Source organism: Hordeum vulgare, chromosome 3H (genome assembly GCF_904849725.1).
Source record: "Hordeum vulgare subsp. vulgare chromosome 3H, MorexV3_pseudomolecules_assembly, whole genome shotgun sequence".
Taxonomy (NCBI): domain Eukaryota; kingdom Viridiplantae; phylum Streptophyta; class Magnoliopsida; order Poales; family Poaceae; genus Hordeum; species Hordeum vulgare.
The window spans coordinates 121,234,512-121,260,493 of record NC_058520.1 but is presented as its reverse complement, the minus strand read 5'-3'; the positions used below and the strand labels follow the sequence as shown (position 1 = coordinate 121,260,493).

Here is a 25,982-nt window from a genome sequence, read left to right as displayed (position 1 = left end):
AAATTAAGTATTAATTAAGTGTTAGTCTAGTGTCGTATCCCTTACTACTTTACCTCTCGTGTCTGGTCTTCTCCCGTAGCTTCTAGGTCTTATTTTTGTCCAACAAAAATCATCAAAAAGTTCTGTTGCATTTGTAATCCCTTTGTATTATTTTGCTAAAAAGCCAAAAACAAGCAGAAAACAATAACTGGCACCAGCCACTAGGTTAATAGGTTAGTGTTCAAAAAAGATATAAAAGAGTAAATAAATGCATAGGAAGCATCCAAGATTGAAAATAGCATGGAACAACCAAAAATTATAGATACGTTGTAGAAATATCAAAGACCAAGAGAAAACAGCTTTCGCCACACCCTTTGGAGTGTTTCGTTATACATCTATCTCGTTTGGTATGAAAAGTGTAGGTGCAACTTACGAGGTTGTCAGTGCTAAATTTGGCATACCTCGCGATAGGGATCCTAAACTACAAATCTTGGTGCGACGATAACATGGACACATGATTTTACCCAGGTTCCGGCTCTCTCGAAGAGATAATACCCTACATCCTGCTCTTGATTGTATTGATATGGGGGACAATACATAGTACATGTATCACCACAAGATTATTGTAGTGAATATGAGATTCTATAATCTATCAAGACTACCCTAGTCTAGGCTTATATAATGTACCGGAGGCCTAGGATAACAAGAGTCCTAGTTGGAAACGTCGCTGGAGAGGATTCCATGTCTCAATCACCAAGTCTTGTGGAACCTTCCTCATATATGTCATGGGCTGTTCGAAGTGGCCCGTTAGTGAATGATGATGAGTTGATGAATATACTTCTCACCCCTCATTGGTTACGCCAAGTGGAAGGTGGAGATGTAGTCAGCATCAAGATTCCCTTACATAGAGACTATAAGGTTTATCGAACCAGGAGGACTCCGAGGATCAACAATTAGGTGTTTGCTGCCCTGGCACTAGCAGAAGACGTGGACCTGCACACACAAAAAATAACTTTTCTCCCAACAGGAACGGATAGGTTGTCAATCTCTCCGGCCTTGTAGTTTGCAAAGGATCAAAACACAAGCGATAATAGTGATAGTGATTGCAATGGAAAAGTAAATGAAAGGAGTAAATGGTGGAGGTGTACGAAACCGTGGTGATATGGACATGAGTCACATGATGTTCACTAGTGATGTCTCTCTCCCAAAAGACGACAAACAACTATGCATAGGTAAACAAATTACAACTAGGAAATTGACAGAATTATAAACACACCGCAATGCTAATTATGCTACTTGAAAGTTAGAGGCTCAATAGTAATGGGCAGTACGCCAAGACAAGTAGGCCGTTTATTCATCAGCATCTACTTACTAATCATCCACCTTGAGATATCTATCCAGAACATCTCGCTGGTATTAAGTTGCGAGCCCACCCAAAGTGTAAACTCAAAGCAACGAACAACTGCATTAACGAATTATGCGTAAGGTAAACAATCCTTAAAAGCGTGGTCACAAGCACCGTTTTTTCTCCCTGGTGGCAACAACACATCCCCTAGCCTCATGTTTCTATCACACAAGCTAGACATAAGGGGCATGAACCCACAATCATGCATAACGCTCCCTCTTGGAGTTACTATCTACTACTCGGCCAAAGCAATAAAGAGCAATGAAGAACATGCATGAATCACTAAAGAACATAATATAAAAGGATAATCAAATATATAACTCATAAAACTCGGAAGATAATCTCATAATCCATCGGATCCCAACAAACCAATCATAGCAATAGCATGAAAATTACATAGGTGCCTTGATCATGTAGGGCAACTCACAAGGGCTAACCATTGAAGCACAAGATTGGAGAGAAGACATCACATAGCTACTGGTCATGAACTCATGGTCCAAGGAGGACTACTCATGGCATGTTCGGGAAGCGTCCATGGCGGTGGAGAACCTCCCAGAGGTCAATCCTCCCTCCGGCAGGGTGCCGGGAAGAGGTCTTCTGGCGCTCCCCATCTCGGAAGCGCTGCGCCGGTGGAGCGATGGAGAAATTCGCGATTCTGGATATGCCTGAAGGGTTTCCGATCGGAGGGGTAAATTTAGGCCAAAGGAGGGTGTCAGAGGAGCTGCGTCCCATCCAGGCGGCCTGTGAGCGCGACCACGGGCCAGACCACGTAGGGTGGCCGCGTGAGCAGCCCCTGGATCCCCTCTGTCCCATCTTCGGTGATCTGGAAGCTTTTGTCACGCTGATTTTTATATATTTTTCTCGAGATTTTTGGGGCTTTGGAAATTTGGGTAAAAACTCCTGCAAAAAAGAGATCAGCAGATAGAAACTGGCACTAGGTGCACTGAGTTAGTAGGTTAGTCCAAATATGTGTAGAAAGATATAAAAGTGTAGCAAAACATATAACAATGTCACCGAAAAGATCATGGAGAAAGCAGAAATTATATATACGTTTGGGACGTATAAGTGAACCGTCATGGGGGTCCTCAGCCCGGCCATCCTTGCCGCGAACGACATGGTGAGTACCCCCTAGTCCATGACATCATAAATAGCTCCCTAAAGTGGTCTTCAAGTAGTGGGCGCTCCTATGCTCTTCCAATATATTTTTCATCTTCGATAGGCAGTCTCGAAAGCTCGTTCAACAAATCTTCTAAATGCACAATTGCTCCCTAGGGTGGTTTTGATAATTGATCACAACATATGCATCATTGGACTAATATGTTTTCCAAGTATATTTCAGAAAAAGTTCAAAAGATGCTATGGTTTAAGGTTTAGAATCGCAAATAACTCGCCAGGTGACTTACTCATCCCTTGCATCTTATAGTTCAACACGAAGCTCTTATAGCTAGGTGGCAGTGACTGAAGAATTCTATGAGTGATAGCTTCTTGCAGGAGTTCAATCCCCAGCTCAGCTAGACGGTTAGAGTACCCAGACATTCTGAGCACGTGTTCACTTACAGACGAATTATCCTCCATTTTGCAAGCATAGAACTTATCAGAGGTCTCACACCTATCGATCCAGACATTTTTCTCAAAGATAAACTTCAAATTCTGGAACATCTCATATGCTCCATGACATTCAAAACGTCTTTGAAGTCCCGGTTTTAAGCCATACAAAACTTCACATTGAACTAGTGAGTAGTCATCCTTACGCGCTTGCCAAGCGTTCAAAACTTCTTGGGTTGCCGTAGCGGGTGGTGCATCACCTAGCGCAGCATCAAGCACATATTGCTTTTGACCAGCTTGGAGGATAAGCCTTAGATTTTGAGCCTAGTCAACAAAGTTGCTTTCAGCTTAGCTTTCTCTAGGAACGTATTCAAATTCAAGGTTGCTACTACGTGAGCCATTGATCTACAACATAAAATTTTACAAAGATTACTTAGACTATGTTCAAGACAATTGAGTTTAGATAATCATATTACAAATAAACTCCCACTCAAATAGACATCTATCTAGTCATTCGAGTGTCGCATGATCCAAATTCACTAACTCAAGTCCGATCATCACGTGAGAGTAGTATAGTTTCAGTGGTGAACATCTCCATGTTGATCATATCAACTATATGATTCATGCTGGACCTTTCGGTCTCTTGTGTTCTGAGGCCATGTTTGTACATGCTACACTCGTCAAGTTTAACTCGAGTGTTCCATGTGTGCAATTGTTGTGCACCCGTTGTATGTGAACGTTGAGTCTATTACACCCGATCATCCCGTGGTGTCTCGAAACGACGAACTGTCGCAACAGTGCACAGTCAGGGAGAACACAATTTTATCTTGAAATTTTAGTGAGGGATCACCTTATAATGCTACTGTCGCTCTAAGAAAAATAAGGTGCTTAAAAGGATTAACATCACATGCAAATCATAAGTGACAAGATATGGCCATGAACTTGTGCTTCTTGATCTCCATCACCAAAGCACCGGCATGATCTCCATCATCACCGGCGCCGCACCATGATCTCCATCATCATGATATCCATAATCATGCATCCATCGATGTTTTCACGATACCTATGCTATTACTACTAAAGCTACCACCTAGCGATATAGTAAAAGCATCTACAAGTACAAACGTTAGTTTAAAGACAACCCTATGGCTCATGTCGGTTGTCGTAGCATCGACGTGGAAGTCGATATTTAACAATGACAACATGGTCATCTCATACATCCAATATATCATATCATGTCTTTGGCCATATCACATCACATGCATACCCTGCAAAAACAAGTTAGATGTCCTCTAATTTGTTGTTGCATGTTTTACGTGGCTGCTATGGGTATCTAGTATGATCGCATCTTACTGACGCAAAGCCACAACGGTGATATGGAAATTGCTATTTAACCTTCTCCAAGGACCGCCTCGGTCAAATCTGATTCAACTAAAGTTGAAGAAACACACAACCGCCAGTCATCTTTATGCAACAAATTGCATGTCTATTGATGAAATCGGTCTCTCGGAAGCGTACTAGTAAACTATGTCCGGGCCGCTTCAATCCAACAATACCGCCGAATCAAGAAAAGACTAAGGAGGGTAGAAAATTGAACATCAACGCCCACAAACCCTTTTGTGTTCTACTCGAGATATCATCTACACATGAACCTAGCTCATGATGCCACTGTTGGGGCAGGTTGCATGGGAAACAAAAAAAATCCTACGCACACGAAGACCTATCATGGTGAATATCATCTAGGAGAGGGATATCGGATCCACATACCATTGTAGATCGCTAAGCGAGAAGCTTTAAGAAACGCGGTGATTTACTCGAACGTCTTCCCGATCCAAATTGCCACTACTAGAAAAACGGCTATAGCTAATATGGACATTAATGGCGCACCATGTATTTGGTGCGTCACTGCTATATAGCAGTGGCACACCAGATATAGGTGCGCCATTAATGGCCATATTACTAATGGCGCACCTGGTGTGTGGTGCGCCATTACTAGTTTTGTCCTCGCCGCACACCCTTCCCAGACTTACGAGTGGCGCACCACGGGAAAGTGGGCCATTACTAGTTTTAACTAGTAATGGCACACCACACCCACGGTGCGCCACTACTAACAATTTTTTTTTCAAAACTAGTAATGGCGCACCACACACCAGGTGCGCCATTAGTAACCCTGGTTACCAATGGCGCATTCTTAGGAGGTGCGCCATTGGTAACCTGAGAGCAGCTATATATTTTTGACAACCACCTACCACACTCACTTTCCCCACTTCATTCCCTTCCCACATTGGCACCGCCACTCAACGCCATGGACCTCGACGCTGGCCATAGGCCTCTGCCCTCTCCCATCCCTTGATCAGAATCAGAAGATAGTCAAGCATGCCACCAGGCGGCGGCGGTGGCGGTGGCGGTGGCGGCGGCCATGGCGTGCCCCAGATCGGCCACGCTCGTCAAGTGAAGCGCCTCCTCTGCTCGACCATGGCGCTGGATGGATCCACCTCGGTCTCCTCCTCCACAACCACGCGAGTGCCGGTATAGGAGGTCCTACCTCCATTTGCTTCTTCTCTCCCGCGATGCCGACATGGAAGGTCTAGAGCTTGTCAGGGTCCTCCCACCCTCTCCCACCCCGTCTGTTCATTTCGATTTGGCCGCCCTCACGCGGTTTCCTTGAACGCGCGCGGGTGCCTCTTCCCGGGACGCTGCTCTCCCTCCTCTCTGCTCTGCCCCTACCACCGACGCCATGGAGGTCGTCAAGGTATCACCCCCACCCCTATGCTCTCTCTATCTCTAATGCTCTGGATGTCCATGGTGATGGGTTTTCTTCCTCCCCAACTACTGTAGAATGTGGATGCCCCAATTTGCTTGCCGCACTACATACATCAGGCTTGAGAAAACTAAAACTTCCTTCAGAGAGATGCATCTGCTCCTGTGCATTTCATAACGGGGAAACTTATCCCAGGGATTCGGGCAATTTGTTGTAGCTACGTATCGACGTGACTTAACTAACTTCGCCATTTGACAATGGTTCTCCTGCAAAATTTCCACTCCAACCTGTCCTTTAGCTTCCCTGGAAAAAAAGAATATAATGACTCGGTAAGCTGCTGCAGGGGTGGCAATCTTGGTGGTGGGTGCTGTCAAATTTAGTCACATGCAACTTTGTGTGTGGCCATAAAAGTAACCATTGTATGCTGTATGAAGCGATGCATGCATAGAGGTTGTAAGTCCTTGACATATACTTGCACATAATGTTCAGGTGCTAGCCTGTAAGACTAGCATTTATTTTCTACGGGTGTACATTCTTGCTTAGCTGTGGTGTTAGTTTCATCTGCCTCCATGTGTGTTCTCTCCTAATGTTATATCAACAGATAATTTGCCTCTATTGACTTGGCCGAAGAGCAACATCACTGTTAAGGGTAGACCCTTTTACCGAATAGATTTTTATCATTGTGATGTACTCCAGTATGCACTCAAAACCATTAAATCCGTATGCAATGCCATGATGTTTGTTTTCCGTCTCTATGTGCCGCTTTCTATAACTGTCCTTGTGTTTCAGGAAAACAACAATTAAAACAAATTGCTCTCTAGTAAACATTACTGTTAGCTATTTCTTCATCACCACACATCTCATCTCACTATTTGTCTAATACAGAAGTATCATGCATTTTATTCCATGATAAGCAGCAATATTAGTTTTTATGAAATACGCACTCTGTTTATGTTGTTGTCTCCTAACTAAGATTCTTTCAGTGTGAAGCAGCTCCTCCCACCTCCGTCTTCTCCCTTCCACGCACGCTATCTAGCGGGAGAGAGGGTTACGCGTGCTATCTAGCGGGAGAGAGGAGGGAGCGGAGGAGGAACCGGCTGAAGATCAGTTTCATCGTGATGATGCTCATCGTGACCGCAACCCTCTTCTATGTGATAGTAGTTTACATATCGACTTGTCATGTGAAGACAAACTCTCTACGCGTGGTCTCGAGACTTGTAATGTTCTAACTTTGTTCGGTATTTTGAATTCGGAGACTAATATGATGAATTGTATTCGGAGACTAATCTTATATTGTATTCGATAAATCTGTTGTTTATATGTTGTGATGTTTATATTCTGTGATGTAGTGTATTTTGTAACCTGTGCAAATATCAGAAAAGCAAAAAAAATCCTAATATTCATAGTAGTGGTGCACCATATTGCACTTTAGTGACGTGCATAAATAAACACCCTAGTGGCACATTATCTAAAAGTGCGTCATTAGTAACCCAGAGCACAAGGTACACATGGCCCCTTGGAGTAACAACAGTGGCGCACTTCTGGGCCTAGTAATGGCGCACTTTAGCTGCGCCATTAGTGTCTGGGATAGTAATGGCGCACCAGGTGGTGCATCATGACCCACAAGTGTAGGGGATCTATCGTAGTCCTTTCGATAAGTAAGAGTGTCGAAGCCAACAAGGAGCAGAAGGATCTCACAAGTGGTTTTTAGCAAGGTATTCTCTACAAGCACTGAAATTATCGGTAACAGATAGTTGTGTGATAAGATGATTCATACCAAGTAGCAAGTAACAAAAGTAACAACGATGCAGCAAAGTGGCCCAATCCCTTTTGTAGAAAGGGCAAGCCTGGACAAACTCTTATAGGAGGTAAAGCGCTCCCGATGACACATGGGAATTTCTGTCAAGCTAGTTTTCATCATGTTCATATGATTCGTGTTCGCTACTTTGATAGTTTGATATGTGGGTGGACCGGTGCTTGGGTGCTGCCCTTACTTGGACAAATATCCCACTTATGATTAACCCCTCTCCCAAGCATCTGCAACTACGAAAGAAGAATTAAGACAAAGTGTAACTATAGCATTAAACTAGTGGATCCAAATCAGCCCCTTACGAAGCAACGCATAAACTAGGGCTTAAGCTTCTGTCACTCTAGCAACCCATCATCTACTTACTGTTGGAAATATGCCCTAGAGGCAATAATAAATTGGTTATTATTATATTTCTTATTTCATGATAATCGTTTATTATCCATTCTATAATTGTATTGATTGGAAACACAGTGCATGTGTGGATACATAGACAAAACACTGTCCCTAGTAAGCCTCTAGTTGACTAGCTCGTTGATCAAATATGGTCAAGGTTTCCTGACCATAGGCAAGTGTTGTCACTTGATAACGGGATCACATCATTAGGAGAATCATGTGATGGACTAGACCCAAACTAATAAACGTAGCATGTTGATCGTGTCATTTTGTTGCTACTGTTTTCTGCGTGTCAAGTATTTGTTCCTATGACCATGAGATCATATTACTCACTGACACCGGAGGAATGCTTTGTGTGTATCAAACGTCGCAACGTAACTGGGTGACTATAAAGATGCTCTATAGGTATCTCCGAAGGTGTTCGTTGAGTTAGTATGGATCGAGACTGGGATTTGTCACTCCGTGTGACGGAGAGGTATCTCGGGGCCCACTCAGTAATACAACATCACACACAAGCCTTGCAAGCAATGTGACTTAGTGTAAGTTGCGGGATCTTGTATTACGGAACGAGTAAAGAGACTTGCTGGTAAACGAGATTGAAATAGGTATGCGGATACTGACGATCGAATCTCGGGCAAGTAACATACCGAAGGACAAAGGGAATGACATATGAGATTATATGAATCCTTGGCACTAAGGTTCAAACGATAATATCTTCATAGAATATGTAGGATCTAATATGGGCATCCAGGTCCCGCTATTGGATATTGACCGAGGAGTCACTCGGGTCATGTCTACATAGTTCTCGAACCCGCAGGGTCTGCACACTCAAGGTTCGACGTTGTTTTATGCGTATTTGAGTTATATGGTTGGTTACCGAATGTTGTTCGGAGTCCCGGATGAGATCACGGACGTCACGAGGGTTTACGGAATGGTCCGAAAATGAAGATTGATATATAGGATGACCTCATTTGATTACCGGAAGGTTTTCAAAGTTACCGGGAATGTACCGGGAATGACGAATGGGTTCCGGGTGTTCACCGGGGGGGCAACCCACCCCGGGGAAGCCCATAGGCCTTGGGGTGGTGCACCAGCCCTTAGTGGGCTGGTGGCACAGCCCAATAAGGCCCTATGCGCCATAGGAAGAAAATCAAAGAGAAAAAAAGAGGAGGTGGGAAAAGGGGGAAGGACTCCTCCTTCCAAACCTAGTTGGATTCGGTTTGGAAGGTGAGGACTCCCCCCCTTGGCTCGGCCGACCCCCTTGGGGGTCCTTGGACCCCAAGGCAAGGCTCCCCCTCTTCCCCCTATATATACGGAGGTTTTAGGGCTGATTTGAGACAACTTTGCCACGGCAGCCCGACCACATATCTCCACGGTTTTACCTCTAGATCGCGTTTCTGCGGAGCTCGGGCGGAGCCCTGCTGAGATTAGATCACCACCAACCTCCGGAGCGCCGTCACGCTGCCGGAGAACTCATCTACCTCTCCGTCTCTCTTGCTGGATCAAGAAGGCCGAGATCATCGTCGAGCTGTACGTGTGCTGAACGCGGAGGTGCCGTCCGTTCGGCACTAGATCGTGGGACTGATTGCGGGACGGTTCGCGGGGCGGATCGAGGGACGTGAGGACGTTACACTACATCAACCGCGTTTCTTAACGCTTCTGCTGTGCGATGTACAAGGGTACGTAGATCGAATATCCCCTCTCATAGATGGACATCACCATGATAGGTCTTCGTGCGCGTAGGAAAATTTTTGTTTCCCATGCGATGTTCCCCAACACTTACTCTAGGCCCAAGTAATGGTGAAGTGTTATGTAGTCGATGTTCACATAACACCACTAGAGGAAAAACAACATACAGCGCATCAAAATATCGAACGAATACCAAATTCACATGACTACTTATAGCATGACTTATCCCATGTCCTCTGAACAAAAGTGACTACTCACAAAGCATAATTATGGTCATGACCAGAGAGGTTTTGAATAGAATCAAGGATCTGAACATATAATCTTCCACCGAGTAATCCAACTAGCATCAACTACAAAGAGTAATTAACACTACTAGCAACCTTACAAGTACCAATCAGAGTCGCGAGACGGAGATTGGTTACTAGAGATGAACTAGGGTTTGGATATGAGATGGTGTTGATGAAGATGTTGATGGTGATGAGTCCCCTCCGATGAGAGGAGTGTTCGTGATGACGATGGCGACGATTTCCCCCTCCGGGAGGGAATTTTCCTTGGTAGGACGACCCTGCCGGAGCTCTAGATTCGTTCTGCTCAAGTTTCCCTCGGGGCGGCGGCGATTTGTCCCGAAAGCATCCTCTTGATTTTTTTCTGGAACGAAACCTCCTTATAGCAAAAGAGGGGAGCGAGAGGGCCAACAGGGATCCCACAAGCCACCTAGGCGTGGCCAGGGGGTAGGTCGCGCCTAGCAGGCTTGTGGCCTCGTGGTGGCTCCCCTCTGGTACTTCTTCCACCCAGTATTTTTTCTAAATTCCAAAATAATTCATCATTGATTTTCAAGGCTTTTGGAGCTGCGCAGAATAGGTATCTCAAACTTGCTCCCTTTTCAGGCCAGAATTCCAGCTGCCGGCATTCTCCCTCTTTATGTAAACCTAATAAAATAAGAGAGAAAAGGCATAAGTATTGTACCGTGAAGTGTAATAACAGCCCATAAAGCGATAAATATCAACATAAAAGCATGATGCAAAATGGACGTATCAACTCCCCCAAGCTTAGGCTTCGCTTGTCCTCAAGCAGAAACCGAGATCAACAAATATGCCCACATGTTTAGAGAGAGAGGTGTCGACAAAATAAGATATGGACATGAGGCATCATGATCATAACTAGAACAACAATATCATCATATAATCTCTCATGCTAAAGTGACAATTCCTTCACAAAGTAAAGTATGGATCAAGAACCTTATTCAGAATTAACAACCAATAGCCTTTAGTCATTGAAGCAATTGCAATTTATCATAACATCGGAAAGAGTCAAATAAGAGCTTGTAAAGCAAATCCACATACTCAATCATCCTTTCATCTTCTACAATTGTTACAACTCACGTGGTACTCATGAGATCAAAGTTTCAGTCGGACACAGAGAAAGATAGGGGCTTATAGTTTTGCCTCCCAACTAGTTACCTCAAGGGTAATGTCAACAATAATAATTCATGAGTACTTACTTCCAAGTTGACATATGAATATAGATCTTTCCCTAGCATATGATGTTAGCCAAGATAAAGGCGAAATAAGGGATTGGTGTCGATCACCATGACTCTTTCAAGGGAAAAAAGTAAAGGTACAAGTTAGGCCCTTCGTAGAGGGAAGCAGAGGTTGTCATGCGCTTTTGGGGTTTCGATTAGTGTGAAGGAATGTCACTTTATATTGCCTCCTGTGTTAAAGAACTTCATTATGCAGTATATCGCTTTTATGTCTTCCTCGTCACAGGTTCGTACAAAGCTTATTTTCGACACATTAATAGATCATACATATTTAGGGAGCAATTTTTATTGCTTTCACCGATGACAACTTACTTGAGGGATCTTATTCAATCCATAGGTAGGTATGATGGACTCTCATGGCAAAACTGGGTTCAAGGTTTATGGATGCACAAGTAGCATCTCTACTTGGTGCGGAAGTTTTGGCTGATATGAGGTGCAAGCAAGCGTCACGTGCTAAGGGATCTCTAGTCATATAATCATTGTTCGGAACCAAGCAAAAATAATTCATTATGTTGTCTTCCTTGTCCAACATCTACTTCTAAGCATGCAATAGTTTAGTGAGTGTTCACAATCATAGATGGTGCCCAATATGATATATTGATATGTGAACCTCTCTTTCTTTATTACTTCCTATTAATTGCAGCAATGACCAAGGTCTACGTTTTTCCACCCACGACAAGTTTCAATCAACATTCTTTTTATATGTGAAGTCATCACTTCCTATAAGATCATTACATGATCTTTCACGCTTTTGTTCTTTTATCATTCTTTTCTTTAGATCGTGGCCTGAAGCAAGGCCCTTAACTAAAACACTCTTTATTATATGACTCACGAGCTTGATTACATCGGGGGTGACACAAAGTAAAACTCAAGCCTAGAACATACTAAAAACTTTATTCTACTAGCAAAAGGTAAAAACAAAAAGGATCGAACCAAGAAAAAAAAGGTAAAGGCAAAAGATGTGATGGTGATACGATACCGGGGCTACTACCCCAAGATTGGCACAAACCAAGGGGATTGCCCATACCCGTGCTTAGTTGTCTTCCTTCGGAGGTGATGGTGGTGGAGTTGTTTTGTCTTTTGATTCCAAGAGGGCCATCAATCTTTGATTTATACCTTGGAGCTTTGTGATATGTTTCTCTAGCAAAACATCTTCACGAGTGAGATAAGTACTATGAACACGAGTTATTTCACATAACCTCAAGAGCTCGATCAAGGATGGAGGTAAAAGGTGGAGGTAAGGTTGAAGAAAGTCCTCTTCCTCAGCTTCTTCCTTGTTGACCACAGATTGCCCTTCGTCCAACGCCAGATTCTTCTCCTTACTTTTGCCCTTAGTTTCTTTAGGTAGCCTTTCCTTGGCCTCCATGACCCCTTTCTATTCAGATCAACATTTACTTCTTCATAGACTTGAGGGAGATCGTTCTCCCTATAGATTCCTGAGACGACATCTTGCCTTAAATCTGCGGAAGAAAATAGGCTCAAAACGAAAACAGAGGAAAATTGCGTGATACGAGGGTTACACCTTTTGGGAGAATATATAATGATTTTTTTCCCGACCAGAAGGAGTACTCCACAAGAAAACAGAGTCTGGGAGGCACACGAGGTGGTCACAAGCCCCCCAGGCGCGGCCAGGGGGGTGGCCCGCGCCTGGCAGGCTTGTCGCCTCCTGATTCGCTTTCTAGAGTACTTTAATTTTTTCTATTTTTCTAAAAATTCCAAAACGGAGAAAAATTTCTATTGGAAAAGTTTTGGAGTTGGTTTACTTACCGAATCACATACCTCCTCATTTTCGGAGACTCGAACACGCTGATAAATATCACTTATGTACTCCTCCGGAGTTATAGTATTGATAATATTGCTTTCAACATTTATGGGAGTACCTGACATATAATGCTTGATTCTTTGCCCATTTAGCACTCTCGGAAAATTACCTTCCGTGTTGTTGATCTTGATGGCACCGGAACGATATACTTCCTCAACAACGTAAGGACCTTCCCATTTAAAGAGAAGCTTGCCTGCAAAAAATCTTAAACGAGAAATGTATAGCAAGACATAATCACCTACATTGAACTCATGTTCTTGTATCCTTTTATCATGCCACCTCTTAACCTCGTGGCGGCGGCGATTCCTCCCGAAAGCCTCCTCTTGATTTTTTCTGGAACGAAACCCTCCTTATAGCAAAAGAGGGGAGCCAGAGGGCCAATAGGGATCCCACAAGCCCCCTAGGCGCGGCTAGGGGTAGGCCGCGCCTAGCAGGCTTGTGGCCTCCTGGTGGCTCCCCTCTGGTACTTCTTCCACCCAATATTTTTTATAAATTCCAAAATAATTCCTCGCTGATTTTCACGGGTTTTGGAGTTGCGTAGAATAGGTATCTCAAACTTGCTCCCTTTTTTAGGCCAGAATTCCAGCTGTGGCATTCTCCCTCTTCATGTAAACCTTGTAAAATAAGAGAGAAAAGGCATAAGTATTGTACGGTGATGTGTAATAACAGCCCATAAAGAGATAAATATCAACATAAAAGCATGATGCAAAATGGACGTATCAGTGCGCCACTGTTATGTAGATTAACAGTGGCGCACCAGGTGTGTGCCATTACTATTTATTAGTAGTGGCGTGATAATAGTGGCGCACCTATAGTGCGCCATTAATAGCCAAAATAGGTGCACCACTAACATCCTTTTTTCTTGTAGTGCGCTGTCGTCCCACGATCCGTCCAGATATAGCACCGAACGAACGACACTTCCGCGTTCAGCACACGTACAACTCGATGACGATCTATGCCTTCTTGATCCATCTAGAGAGACGGGGAAGTAGATGAGTTCTCCGGCAGCTTGACGGCGTGCCGACGATCGTGGTGGATCTATTCTAGCAGGGCTTTGCCTAAGCACTCCTGAAAACCGATCTAGAGGAAGAACTATGTTCTAGACGAGAGGGTAGCACGTGGATGAAGATGGAAGTTTTATTGTATCCTCTTTGGGTACCTATCAGCTTTGGAACTACTTTCATAGCACAAGCCAACTACCAAGTTACTCAGAGAGATCACTCTCAGAAAGATATAAGTGAAAATCGAGAGTTCTTATTTCTCCAAAATATAACACTGTCGTGCTCTAAAAGATCTAAGTGAAGCACTTAGAGCAAAGTTATCTAGCTCAAAAGATAAAGTGAAGCACATGTGAGCTAAATTGCCTAACTCAAAAGATATAAGCGAAGCTCAAAGAGTATTCTTGCAAATTCACGATGAGTGCATGTCTCTCTCAAAAGGTGTGCAGCAAGGATGATTGTGACACAACAAAAAGAAAAGACTCCTACGATACAAGACGCTCCAAGCAAAACACATATCATGTGGTGAATAAAAATAGAGCTCCAAGTAATGTTACCGATGGATTGAAGACGAAAGAGGGGATGCCTTCCCGGGGCATCCCCAAGCTAAGGTTTTTGGTGTCCTTGAATTTGGCTTGGGATTCCTTGGGCATCCCCAAGCTTGAGCTCTTTCCACTGTTTATTCCATTATCCATGTGAACATCACCCAAAACTTGAAAACTTCACAACACAAAACTTAAACAGAAACTCATGATATCATTAGCACAAGAAAACAAACTACCACCTCTTTAGGTGTTGTAGAAAACTTGATTTCTATTTATATTGGTGTTAGATTACTGTATTCTCACTTTTCCATGGCTAATACCCCCTGATACTATCCATAGTTTTGTCAAAATAAGCAACCAACACAACAAAAAAACGAAATCTGTCAAAAACGGACCAGTTTGTAGCAATATGTATACTTCATATACTTCTGGTATCTAAAAAATTCTGAAAAATTATGAAAGTTTGGGCAATTGGAATATCAACCAGAAGAAAAAAAGAATCAACTCAAAAGATCTTTCGGGATAAAAATGAAAAATAATTTCGTGAGCGAAAAGTTTCTATCTTTTTGCAACAGGATCAAGCAACCATCACCAAACTAGTCATAAAGGTTTTACTTGGCTCAAAAACAAAAAGAAACACAAAATACACAATCATAACAGAATTATGATGGTGTGGACGCAACAAAACAGAAAGCAAAAAAGCAAAGATAAATTCATTGGGTTGCCTCCCAACAAGCGCTATTGTTTAACGCTCTTAGCTAGGCATAAGGTGACAGAATCACGTATCGTCGTCTTTGGTGCTCAAACCATAAGTAGCCCTCATCATGGATTCATAAGGCAATCTTATTTTATTCTAGGAAAATGGTCCATGCTCTTCTTTAAAGGAAATTGAAATCTAATATTCCCTTCCTTCATACCAATGATAGCACCAATAGTCCTTAGGAAAGGTCTACCAAGAATCAGACGACATGTAGGATTGCAATCAATATCAAGCACAATAAAATCCACGGGTACATAGTTCATATTTGCAATAATAAGAACATCATTGATCCTTCCCATGGGTTTCTTAACAGTAGAATCCGCAAGATGCAAATTAAGAGAGCACTCATCAATCTCATTAAAGCCTAGAATATCACATAAAGACTTTGGAATCACAGAAACACTAGCACCCAAATCACACAAGGCATTGCATTCATACTTTTTGATCTTGATTTTGATAGTAGGTTCCCACTTATCTTGAAGTTTTCTAGGAATAGAAACTTGCAATTCAAGTTTCTCTTCAAGAGATTTTATCATAGCTTCGACGATATGATCGGTAAAGGCTTTGTATTGGCTATAAGCGTGTGGAGATTTTAGCATGGATTGCATCAAGGAAATACATTCAATCAAAGAGCTACTATCATAATTGAATTCCTTGAAATCCAAAGTAGTAGTTTCATTACTACTCAAAGTTTCGATATCCTCTACTCCACTTTCAATGCTTTTAGCATTAAGATAGATGGACTCCGAATCATTGGGGTGTTTTTCAACCAAGGTGGATTCATATCCAGCCCCATCATCATTAGGTTTGACACTAGAAAACAAGGATTCAATGGGAGTCACACCAAGCACTTTAAGATCTTCGTGATTCTCATCATGAGAACACGCCTTTTTAAGCCATTCATGTCTAGCACAAATTTGGGCGGTTCTTTCTTTACTCTCATTCATGGAAACACGCATAGATTTCAAAGTTTCACCCATATTGATTTTGGGAAGAGCACATCTAACTTTCAAAGCATCAATATCAATAGACATTCTATCAACGCTCTTAGCCAAATCATCAATTTTGAGTAGTTTTTCTTCTATGGACGCATTGAAAATCTTTTGCGAGTTGATAAACTCTTTGATATTACTCTCTAGATCAGACGGTAATTTATTGTAATTTCCATGAGCATTGTTGTAGGAGTTGCCAAAGTTATTAGAGGGATTACTAGGAAAAGGCCTAGGAATATAGTTTCCTCTAAAAGCATTGTTGTTGCCAAAATTATTCCTACCAAAAAAATTTACGTCCAAGCTATCATTGCTACTATCAATCAAGGAAGACAAGGGCATATCATTTGGATCTAAAGGATCACCTTTACTAGCAAACAATTTCATTAACTCATCCATCTTATCACTCAACGAGTTAATTTCTTCTATAGCGTGTACCTTTTTACTAGTAGGTGACCTTTCAGTGTGCCACTGAGAATAGTTTGTCATGATATTGTCTAGGAGTTTTGTGGCTTATCCTAATGTGATTTCCATGCAGGTTCCACCGGAGGCGGAGTCCAAGATATTTCTAGAAGCGAAATTCAACCAGCGTAGAAGATTTGTATAATCATCCAAAGACTCAAGCCATGAGCGGGACAATTTCTAATCACCAATTTCATTCTATCCCAAGATTGTGCAACACGTTCATGATCAAGTTGCTTAAAATTCATGATATCATTACGGAGAGAGATAATCTTAGCCGGCGGGAAATACTTGGATATATAAGCATCTCTGCACTTGTTCCAAGAATCAATACTATTTTTGGGCAAAAATGAAAACCAAGTTTTTGCACGATCTCGCAATGAGAACGGAAATAGCTTCAATTTAATCACATCAATATCCACATATTTCTTCTTTTGCATATCGCAAAGCTCAATGAAGGTATCAAGATGGGATGCGGCATCTTCACTAGGAAGGCCGGAAAATTGCTCTTTCATAACAAGATTCAGCAAAGCAGCATTGATTTCATATGATTCCGCACTAGGGGCGGGAGCAATCGGAGTACTAATAAAATAATTATTATTAGTATTCGAGAAGTCTGAAAGTTTGGTGTTTTCAGTCATGGTGACTTTAGCAAGCGAATAGAAAGCAAGCGAAAGAAAAGGGCGAACCAAAAAGGCAAATATTTTTGTAAATTTTTGTTTTTCAGAAGTGGGGGAGAGGAAAACGAGAGGCAAAAAAGTAAATGCAAGAGATGAGTTTGCAACACTTACTTGGATAAGCTTCACTTAGAATAATCCCTGGTGCCAGAGATTGACACGTTGACGGGAGACTATTCTTGACTTGATCCTCCCCGGCAACGGCGCCAGAAATTCTTCTTGCTACCTCTTGAGCTTGTGTTGGTTTTTCCCTTGAAGAGGAAAGGGTGATGCAGCACAGTAGCAGTAAGAATTTCCCTCAGTTTTGAGAACCAAGGTATCAATCTAGTAGGAGAATCAAGCCAAGTGTCCAGAGTACCTGCGCAAACACAAACGAGCTTGCACCCAACGCTATAAAGGGGTTGTCAATCCCTTCAAGATTGATTGCAAAGTGAGATCTGAAGGTGGAAAGTGCAACGAAGTAAAAGTGTAAGGCTGAAAATATTATGTGAAGTAAACCCAGGGGCCATAGTGTTCACTAGAGGCTTCTCTCAAAATAGCAAATATTACGGTGGGTGAACGAATTACTATCGATCAATTGATAGAACCGCGCAAAGTCATGATGATATCTAAGGCAATGATCATACATATAGGCATCACGTCCTAGACAAGTAGACCGATACTATCTGCATCTACTACAATTACTCCACACGTCGACCTCTATCTAGCATGCATCTAGTGCATTGAGTTCATGACGAACAGAGAAACGCCTTATGAGAGATGACATGCTGTAGAGGGATAAATTCATGCAATAGATATAAACCCCATCTTTTTACCCTTGATGGCAACAACACAATGCGTTCCTCGCTACCCCTTTTGTCACTTGGTGAGGTCACCGCACGGTATGAACCCAGAACCAAGCACTTCTACCATTGCAAGAATCATAGATCAAGTTGGCCAAACAAAACCCACAACTTGAAGAGAATTACAAGGATATGAAATCATGCATATAAGAGATCAGAAGAAACTCAAATGAGATTCATAGATAATCTGATCATAAATCCACAATTCATAGTATCGTGGTTTTGTCACGGCAGATGTCCTCGTGAAAGGACTTAGTAATGGAACCATCGCACCTTGGTGGCGACTCAAAGGGGTTGAACAGGAGAGGCACGGGGATTTACCCAGGTTCGGCCCCACGTGAGGAGGTAAAAGCCTACGTCCTGCTTTGAGTTGTATTGATGTGGTTTCGATTACAAGGAGGGCGTAACTCGCCAAACCTAGCACTCGATGATTTCTAAACCCCCCTCTGCTTCCCTGGGACTCGCCTTTATATACAGGTCGAATGCCTAGGGTTTACAAGAGTACATTCCTTCCTACAAATCGTGACCTCTACGATCTCCAAGTCGCCATCTTCCAAAGCTTGGAGACCTTCCAGAAATTATAAACCGCCACACAACTTTCGGCCTTGCCAGGCCAAGGTCCGAACCACGCTCAGATGAATCGCCTGATTCGGTGACCCGGCCGAACTAGGGCGGGTTATTAACAGGTAATATCCCCAACATTAGGCCCCAGATTGACTTGAATTCTCTTCACGCCAATATTCCCGCTCAGTTAAAGGCGATTCATCCTTTATCCTTTTTTATACGTCAGAAACTTTAACCCGCCATCTGTCGTGGAAGAACTTAAATCGCCAAACCATTTTTCGTTGGCATCTTCTTGTCCCTTGAATTCCGGGAAGACTGACGTAATCCTAAAGAATCCTTTGGTATTGTTATCCCAAAATTTTCGAAGAGCCATTATATCGAATCTTTTTATCCTTCGGCGGTTCCCGCTCATGACGCCTCGATTCCAGCGCCTGCCCTGATAAATAGGTGGGGGGACAGGACTGCCGCATTCCACCTACCAGTCTCGTCAATCTCCTCCCCATTTTCGCAGTGAGGAACCCTTATCGCCTTCCGAGAGCTTCGCCGGCGACCGCAGTTCGTGTCGTCAGCCGAAAGCTTTGGCGCCGCCCAAAGATCTCGTCGCCGTCAAGCACCTTACCGCGGCTGAGCTGCTCGCCGCCATCGACTATCTCACCGCCGTCGACCACCTCGCTGTTGCCAGGCACTTTGTCGCCGCCGAATATCTCCACGCCCGACCGAGACTTTCGTGCTCCTCAAAAAGCCTTCGTCGCTGTCGACCACTTCCGGTCGAACCCATCAGGTTAGGTCACCGCCTACTTAAGAGCATATCCCCATCCCTTCTCGAAGTTTCATCATTGCCATGTTCTTGATGCCTTCGCGAATATCTGTTACCTATCCTTGATTGGTTACTATTGATGACGACGAGATAGTTAACGTCTCTAATACCTTCACTTATCCGCCCTCGATTTGCATGTTTAGAGAAATATTTCATCAAATGAACAACATCATCTTATCCTGGTAGTAAGTTGTCGTATCCAACCATTTTCCTCATGTATTTTCGGCTGTCCAGTAGATCCATAGTTTACCGCTCATTGCGTAAAAGCTGTTTGTAGTCTTCACACTTCACCATTTTGAACAAATGTCTCTGACATTTTAAGACACAACTCTTGTGAGTAGCCAAACTTCGTAAGTCGCCATAGCAACTCGACCCGGATCTTTATATTGTGGGTCAAGATTTTTCCTCAGTCCGTGGACAATTTACCTGGCGAGTCAAATGAACTTATTTAACCTCTTACGATAGATGTTCAAGCGTGTAAATTCACCCGTACTTTACTCCTTTGTAGCATGGGCACCGTCTTCAAAAGTGACTGGCTCCCTACCAAAGTCAACAATACCATACTACCAGATTATGTGAAAACGGGCAATTTGGACCCTCGGGATGTTATCGGCTGGCGTACCGGGTTAGGAGAGGATCTCCCCAACCCCAAAGAAGGGGAGATAGTCGTTTTCGTTGAACACCTTGAGACAGGTTTTAAGCCGCCCGGATCAAAGTTCCTTAGGGACGCCATGGCTTTCATGAACGTCCGTCTCCAGGATCTGGGGCCTAATTCGATAAGTAACCTATGTCAGTTCCAAGTGTTTTGTGAGGCTTACTTGCGGATGGAACCCTCAGTTCCCTTATTCTGGTACTTTTTCCACTTAAATCGCCAAACGGAATTTCACAATGGCCCCAGCCTGGAACTTGGCGGGGTAAATGTTTGGCGCCATAGGGATAGCTCGTTTCCCTCACTCCCCATGCCAAGCCATCCCAAAGGCTAGGGCGAGTCTTGGTTCGATTGTCAAGAGACCTTGCCTGCACGCGAAAACAAGCTTCTGGGCTATAGGGAAGATCGCCTCCCAGCGAATTTCAAGCTTCCGGACAAGCTCACCGAAGAGGAGGAATCAGATTTTATCCCAGTATTGTCCGAGTTTAGATCTTTGACAAACAACGGCCTTACTGGGTTTGACTTGATCCACTGCTGGGTCGAATGGCGCATCCTCCCTTTGAGTCACCGGGACGGGTTAATGTGCGAATTTGATGGCACCTTAGATCATCCTCAATGTTATTTCCACACGGCTTTAACGGAAAACGATATTGTCACCATCATCAAGAAGCTGACCGGCGAGCCTACGGGAAAATGCAGCCAAATCGGCCTCAAACCCTTCTGCAAAATTAATCCGGCGCCCAAGGTAAGCAACTTTAACCCGCCCTTTGTCTTTACTTCTTATGTTTCATTCGAATTGTGGCCTTTTATAACATATGCCATTCCAGCAAGGTGATAAATTTTGTTCCAAGAAACCCAAAAAGCCAGCCATGAAGCAAGCTAAGCCGCCCCCAAAGAAGAAAACCAAGGGCAAGGGCAAAGCTGTTGTGGCCGAGCCATCCGAAGCCGATGAATCTCAAGTCGGCGACGCACCTTCTGAGGTAAAAACCTATCCTCCTTTCACTCGCCATCCGCTACTGTTAACTTTGTATTTATGTCTCCGCCTCTCTTGAATAGAATGAAGACAACGAAAGCCAGGAGGATTCTGTAGAGGTAATTCATGTTTCCTCCGATTCATCTCCTTCTCCACCTAAGCCGGCCAGGCGAATTTGTGGCAAAGTTCCCTTCTCACATCCAAATGCTTGTTTGGACCCAAATTTTCTTCTGAAAAAAGCACAACATACTTCAAATCGGAAGACCTGAAGTCATTCCGGTGATCTAGTGTCCGGCTTACCAGCAAAGAACAAGAGGAAACCAAATGAGGTACCCATGAACAACACTTCTTCATGTTTCTTTGGATCGCATATGTAACCCGACTATATGTTTGACGTATAATTCTTGCAGAATTCTCCTCCTACATCTGGCGACTCAGTAATGTCGACACTTCCGCCAATGATTCGTGTCCCTGGGTAAGTCCTTTGATAATTTTACTTTGAATCTGAGGGTGATAAATTTTCAGTCCTTTAACACGCCTCTCCCCTCTTTCAGGGCACAGGCGAAGAAGAGGAAGACCAGCGGGTCAACTCCTATCATAATCTCAGAGCCCATCAAAGAGTCAGCGTCGATCCAAGATAACCCGGATCAAGACGAGCCTGAGGATCAAATGGATATTCCTAGTTCGCCCAAGGAAACAATGAATGCCCCCAAGCCGCCAAGTCCATTGACAACAGCAGAAGACCCGGACGCTGTAATTATCACTAGTACCAGCTTCTCTAAACCGGCCACAGCGGTTTTGTCAAAGCATGTGCCATCATCCTCTCAAACCATTCTTGAGTATGGACTCTCCAAGGCTAAGCTTTCTGAATATGAACATCTGGAATTCAAAGAACTTTGCTCTGGTTTTGCAAGTCGCCTGGAGGCGAGTTATGAGATGGAGAAAAGCCTGCTTCGGATGCTAAAAAATAAACACGAGGTAAGCTTTGTTATATATTATATTATCCCCATTAACCCCCAAGTGTCGGGTCATTAGTAAAAAGATGAGCCGGGACTTGATTATTTAGAAAAATTGTCGACCAATAACCCCCAAGGGCCGGGTCATCAGTAAAAAGATGAGCCGGGTCTTGATCACTTATTAAAACTTTCGACCAGTAACCCCCAAGGGCCGGGTCATCTGTAAAAAGATGAGCCGGGTCTTGATGCTGTATAATTTTTTCTGAAAAAATTATACATTAGCCCCCAAGTGTCAAGGATATTGCTTGCAATAGTTTTGAGACTTGCCCCTTATCATGTACTTCAATAGGAAACTCTTATTCAAACAGAATCAACACTTGGCGACTTGAAGAAAAACTTATCTGATCAGCAAGATGCCCGAACCAAGTCGGAGGAGAAGTATCAACTGGTCTTAGCTGAGATGGAAAAACAAAAAGCCGATTTAAAAAGGGCTCAAGCTGACGAGGATACTGCAACAAAACGAGCAGAGAAAACTGAAGCCAAGTTGGCTACTGTGCAACGAGAGTTATCTGGCTTGAAATGTCATATCTCAAACATGGCGCAAGCCGTCTTTGGTAAAATACTCAAAAATAAATTGATCTTTGTTAAACCAATAACTCTTATCTTGAGTCGCTGATTATCGTTACCCCTTGCACAGGTCCGAGAGCCGCCAACCTTCAGGATGATTGCGTGCTGATGCTGAAGGCGATTTACACGCTGACAGAGCAGCTGTATACCGGCAGTGTACTAATTATGAAAGCAGTGATGGGCGCCAATGAGCCTATAACCTCCATAAATAAAATGCTTGGCTGCATATCCACGCTTCCTCCCCAGATTGGCGAGTTGACTCCGTCAGCCGCCAGGAAGGGAGTGCTGACTACATTAAGTCGCTGCTTAGCGTATGCTCCAGAGATCAACCCGGAAGAAGTAGCGGCGGGCTTTCCTCGACTCAAGGATGACGGGTCAGAATTCGTCGAAGAGGACTATCAACATGTCGTCAAGGATTCTCGGCTGGCGGCGACTCAACTTGCTGCAAGTCTGGACTTATCAAAGTATCAGGCTGCTTATGATAGCAAGAACAAGAAGATCAATCCACCAACCTTTGTGACGACCAGCATAACTCCACGGCGACCCAAGAACCCTTTTGACTTGGACGCAGATCTTTCATCGATCCTGACCGATGAAGATGAGTTTGCAGCTCTGGCCAAGTGTAACTGGGTACTCGACGACTTGCAAATTGAGGTCGGCCAAAGCTCGCAGCAAAACGATCCAAGGGCGCTAGCAGAATAAACTTCATTGATTTGGCCCTAAGAGCCATGTAATAGGTCTCCCTTAGGAATTGGTACTTCTTTTGTGATAGTTTCGAAAAGAATCCTTATGTCGCCCTTAAGGCGATTTGAAATACTGGATCCGCCGTTTGAAAATTCTTTATAATGCTTAATCCGCTATGGATGAAGTGATTTTGATCATCAACCTGTTCTAAGCTTGAAAAACATATGTGAAATCAAATAAATAATAAACGATAACAAATATTTTCAAGATGAATCAGAAAAAAGGTTTGGAAAACCCTGTGGCAGTGCCAGGAAGGAAAAATAAAAAATAGCAATTTCGTCGGCTCATAAGGTCGTGACAGGATGGGGCGAGTCAAAAAACTCAAGCGCCACCCTAGATGGTGGTTTTGTCGGCTCATAAAGTCGCGACGGGATGGGGCGAGTCAAAAAGCTCAAGGGCGCACCCTAAATGATGGTTTCGTCGGCTCATAAGGTCACGACAGGATAGGGCGAGTCAGAAAGCTCAAGCGCGCACCCTAAATGATGGTTTCGTCGGCTCATAAGGTCGCGACAGGATGGGGCGAGTCAGAAAGCTCAAGCGCGCACCCTAAATGATGGTTTCGTCGGCTCATAAGGTTGCGACAGGATGGGGCGAGTTAGAAAGCTCAAGCGCGCACCCTAAATGATGGTTTCGTCGGCTCATAAGGTCGCGACAGGATGGGGCGAGTCAGAAAGCTCAAGCGCGCACCCTAAATGATGGTTTCGTCGGCTCATAAGGTCGCGACAGGATGGGGCGAGTCAGAAAGCTCAAGCGCGCACCCTAAATGATGGTTTTGTCGGCTCATAAGGTCGCGACAGGATGGGGCGAGTCAGAAAGCTCAAGCGCGCACCCTAAATGATGGTTTCGTCGGATCACAAGGTCGCGACAGGATGGGGCGAGTCAGAAAGCTCAAGAGCGCACCCTAAATGATGGTTTCGTCGGCTCATAAGGTCGCGACAGGATGGGGCGAGTCACAAAGCTCAAGCGCGCACCCTAAATGATGGTTTCGTAGGCTCATAAGGTCGCGACGGGATGGGGCGAGTCAGAAAGCTCAAGCGCGCACCCTAAATGATGGTTTCGTCGGCTCATAAGGTCGCGACCGGATGGGGCGAGTCAGAAAGCTCAAGCGCGCACCCTAAATGATTGTTTCGTCGGCTCATAAGGTCGCGACAGGATGGGGCGAGTCAGAAAGCTCAAGCGCACACCCTAAATGATTCCGTGGGCTCATAAGGTCACAACAGGATGACAAAGTTGATCTCAATGAGGAAGCCCCCAAGTTGGGAAGCATTGTAATTTTATTACTTCATAATGAAACTGAAAAACTTACAAAATGCAGAGCTTAAGAGCTCAAGTGTAATAAGGCTGCAAGTGGGCAATATTCCAGGGGCGAGTTGACTCAGCCTCCGTGGTTGGCCGGCTAGGCCGGAGATCCACCAGATAATAAGAGCCATTGCGAAGATTTTTGCTGACAACGAACGGTCCTTGCCATGGTGGTGACAACTTAGGCATGCCAGCACGATCTTGTATCAACCGAAGAACTAAGTCGCCTTCCTGAAAGGTCCGGCTCTTAACCCGGCGGTTGTGATAACCCCGTAGATCCTGCTGATAGATGGCTGAACGGGCCGCAGCCAAGTCACGTGCCTCCTCTAAGGCGTCCAAGGAGTCTTGACACGCCAACTCATTGTCTTGCTCCACATATGCGGTGACTCTAGGCGAGTCATGCCTTATGTCAGTAGGAAGAACGGCTTCTGCTCCATAGACCAAAAAGAAAGGGGTAAAACCCGTGGACCGGTTCGGGGTGGTCCGGATACTCCACAGTACTGAAAGCAATTCTTCGACCCAACATCCTGGGGTTTTCTCTAGGGGAACCATGAGTCGGGGCTTAATTCCTCGTAAAACCTCTTGATTCGCCCGTTCCGCCTGCCCATTAGATTGTGGTAAGCGACCGCAGAAACATCAAGCCGGATATGTTCTCGACGGCAAAACTCCTGCATCGCCCCTTGGGACAGGTTAGTACCATTATCAGTAATGATACTGTCTGGATATCTGAAACATCCCAAAATTATAAATTTTGGAATGTTAATATAATTATTAGATTCATTGTTTGTTTGTTTGAGTGATTGAAGCTTGAGTGGGATTTGAAACTTTTTTTAAAACTTTTGAATGAGAGGGAATAAAATGACTTTCCGATTTTCTTTTGAATTCAAATTCATCCATTTAAAAATCAGTGAGAGAAGATAACATGACTTCTTCAACTATAAAGAATTTCAATGAATGTGGCATTTGATTTTTTCCTTTGGTTTTTGATTTTGAATTTTATTTTTGGCACAATATTTCAACCACAATTTTTTTTCTCACAATATACTTGCCAAGCAAGAAAGAGAGGAGGTAACATGACACCCCCCAAAAAATAAAAGTCAGAAGAAAAATAGTGCCAAAAATTTTAAAGACAAAAT

At 43.8% G+C, this 25,982-nt stretch overlaps 1 pseudogene; it reads left to right on the top strand.

Moving 5' to 3' along the window:
- Positions 1 to 5,305: 5,305 nt before the first annotated feature.
- The window catches only part of LOC123441557, a 37,629-nt pseudogene continuing 16,952 nt past the window's right edge, over positions 5,306 to 25,982 (top strand).